The 3,276-nt window shown below is 41.7% G+C and overlaps 1 protein-coding gene across 1 annotated transcript in view; it reads left to right on the plus strand.

Moving 5' to 3' along the window:
• CARS (cysteinyl-tRNA synthetase) overlaps positions 1-2,529 on the plus strand; it is a 42,296-nt gene extending 39,767 nt beyond the window's left edge. Inside the window, exon 24 of the mRNA XM_026078946.1 lies at positions 1,473-2,529. The gene's annotated coding sequence lies outside the window, so the exon portion shown is untranslated. The remainder of the gene's footprint in view (positions 1-1,472) is intronic.
• Positions 2,530-3,276: the final 747 nt, after the last annotated feature.

Here is a 3,276-nt window from a genome sequence, read left to right on the forward strand (position 1 = left end):
TTATTTTATGGTGGTACCAGTGACCTGCTGATTATAGATTGCTCCATCCTCATCAGCCTAAAACTTTCAACAAAATACAAATGTAAAAATTGTTGCTGCAATAACCAACTTTTGCTGCCGTATTTAATATTGTTCAGACAGAAGTCAGACAATAGTGCAGAACTGCATATTGTCAAGATAATTCGAAACATTATCCCACAAGGATCTCTCCCGTCTTCCTCAAAAACTGTTTCTTACCAGTATAGTGTATAGGAACAAAGTAATCTCAAATATGTATGCACTAGCAGTATGATACACCTCTGAACGCTGAGGATTGTGCAAATCTGGGTTTGGTCAGGAGGAAGCACTTGGGTAACTTAATAAGCCTGTCAGGGCTTACCTTGCTTGTAACCTTGAGGGGACAAATACTGGATAGAAGATAACACGTGAAGAAAGACTACCTATCAGAGAATTTATTCAGAGGCAGCAAGGCAAGGTAAAATAGTGTGGCGTTTCTGGTTTTAATTGCATTCTTTCTGTGAAGTGCTGTAGGCCAAACTTGGAAGCAGCAAATATTGTGTTTTGCTCTGTGTGCCTTTCAGCTTTTTGAGAGCTGTGAATACTGCTGCACTATGAGAACAAGTTCCTCCATCAAGCTTCCAAACACACTATCACTCAGTTTGTTCAGATACTGGTAGAAAAACCTGCGAATTGTCTGATCTGGTCTTATTACCACCAGTCTTCTTTCTTTACAAAGACATTTAAATGAAATAAGTCCCTAATTACATTTAAGATATTCTTTTTGATCTCTTTTTCCTAATGTTTATATTGACTTTCCAGCTTTCTGGGAACCCACAGATGCATTCTAAATGTGCCAACCAGCAAATCTCTGCCACATGCAGTACACACTTTCAGCTTCTTTCTCTACATTTTAAGCTATGCTTAAACACTTTAAGGTGGTGGTGCTTGTTGGAACAACTTCAGCTTCCTCTTTAATTACACAATTTCTACCACACAAATGTGGAAAGGAACTTTTATTCCTCTTGGTAATGTCACAGGGCACTTTCTATACAGGACACTACCACATGCATATTACTTAACACATCTCCTGACATAGAACAAATTAATTAAAGAAGTACATTAGCTATTTAGTACCAAGACTCCACTTAGCAATGATCAAAGCGCTTCTTGTCCAAAAAAATTCATAGACAAACTAAATCTTATCTCTCAAAATGGGTTGTGAATGTCTGGCATCTCATTCAGTGAAACCGGTTTCCATTAATGCCCACCCAAGGGCAGAACACACAGCTGTTTTAATGCCAGTTACAGATTGCASCCTAAGCTTTCTCTCTAAAACCAGGTGCGTCTAGTATATGTGTTCAGCAGCTCTGCCATAATCCCTTCTGTTTCTGTTTTGGTTCCCCAAGCTCTCCCATATGCTAGCCTGGATGTTTAAATCAAGCCAGGGTGATTCAGCAAAAATCCTTTTGCAGCTCTCTGCAGGGTAGGAGCACCTGACAGCAAGATGACTCCACAGATTGTGCCTCAGCCACTCTCCTAAAGTCTAGTATCGTGCTGCAAGAGGTTAGACAACAGTCAGCAAAAATCCCTCATTGATCATGGAGGATTTATGCCTTTGGAGAGGGGTGCTAAAAGTCCCATGGATTCAAAGTAGTTTAAATGTATTTTACTTCAACATCTATCAATGAATGAAGAGAAAAAATACTTCCAGCACTCTGGCCTGTTTCAAGGCTTGGTAGTCGGTCCAGAAGAAAGCAAATCTCTTTCTACAAGACCATCTGAAATATAATTTAATTCAGGGTTTGCAGCATTTATGAGAATAACTGCATTAACAAGAGAGGCACTAGCACAGAAACACAAGCTCTGCACATCCCACAGAGGCGGCAGCATTGCAACTAATAATCTGAACAGGGCTGCAGTGTGTTCCTGCAACAGCAGCAATGAGCAGCTACATCACATACTTGAGCAAAGCTTCCTAAATCTTCGTATGGAACAATATCTGACTCCAAGCTTCTTTTGGGGAGTAAGGGAGAAATAGCTTTTAACAAATAGAGATTTACAAAAACTACCTAAAATACTTGACAGCTATCAATCAGCAGCGAGAACAAAGATGTCAAGTATGATTTCCTTCAGATAAATCCTCCTTTTACAGTTCATTATGGTCTTTTATGGAAGAATGAGAATTAAGTATAACAACCACCATGAATGAAGTTGTCCCAAAATAAAGGTAATGAAAGTAAGAAGAGGCCAGAAGAGGCCATTAAGTTTTTGATGTTAGGAAAAGGATTAGTTTGGATGGACAAGGAAAGAGAGGTGGGAGCAAATGTTAGACCTGCCACTGAGCATGTCCTTGAGCTGGCCAAATCTGCTTGTTTGTGCTACTGACTCTCCAGAATTCCTGCAATTCTTTAGCTGTTTGAATGTTATTCTATAATTACTTTTTTTCTTTAATTATAGTATTGGTATCTACTTTTAACTGATGATGCACAAATTATTTCTGCCATTAAATTCCTGCAATAACAGAATTAATCCAATGTGAATGTAGTGATTAGTTGTTAATTATTAAATATCGGTCCCATAATTTCAATGTTTTAATTTATCAGTGAAACAATTGTGATGATAAACCCTGGAAATTAATTATTGAAATCCAAAACTATTAGCAGACCTGTAGAAAATCTTTTTTTTTTAATAAGGAATCTACTGATACACTAAAGAGTTAAATGTTTTTCCTATTGAACGAAGGGATTATTCATATAAACCCCAGTGGCTCCAAATGCTAGAATTGCACTGTTCCCAATACCACATTACACAGCATCTGTTGCTTACAGATCCCCGTACAAACACAAGCCTTTTATTTTTTTTTCCTCCTCTCTTTCTCAGAGGAGGGAATTACACCCGTACCTAGACCAGGAAACAGGGCCAGAAAAGTTAGCGTTTCTAAATGGGTGCCCAAGCTGAAGCATCAGAAAGCGCCTGTTTTTCTCACAGGAAGCGCCGGGGTCGTTACGAAACGCCCTCCCCGCCCGCTGCCCCCCTTCCCCCCCCCCGCGTCACGCGCTCTCCCCGCGCGCCGCCAGCCCCGCGCGCACATCCCCCAGCGCGCTCCCCCCCCGGCGCGCGGCCGCGCTCGCCCTCTGATTGGCTGAGCGCCGCGCCGTCGGATAGTCAACATGGCCCGCGTGCGGTGCGGCGGCCATAGCTGCCCCACAGCCAATCAGTGGCGCCTTTACTGAGGGAGGTGCCCGTGCTTCGGCCAATGGGAGGGCGCTTTCTTGG

This window comes from Apteryx rowi, unplaced genomic scaffold, assembly GCF_003343035.1.
Source record: "Apteryx rowi isolate R43461 unplaced genomic scaffold, aptRow1 scaffold_49, whole genome shotgun sequence".
NCBI classification, from domain to species: Eukaryota; Metazoa; Chordata; class Aves; order Apterygiformes; family Apterygidae; genus Apteryx; species Apteryx rowi.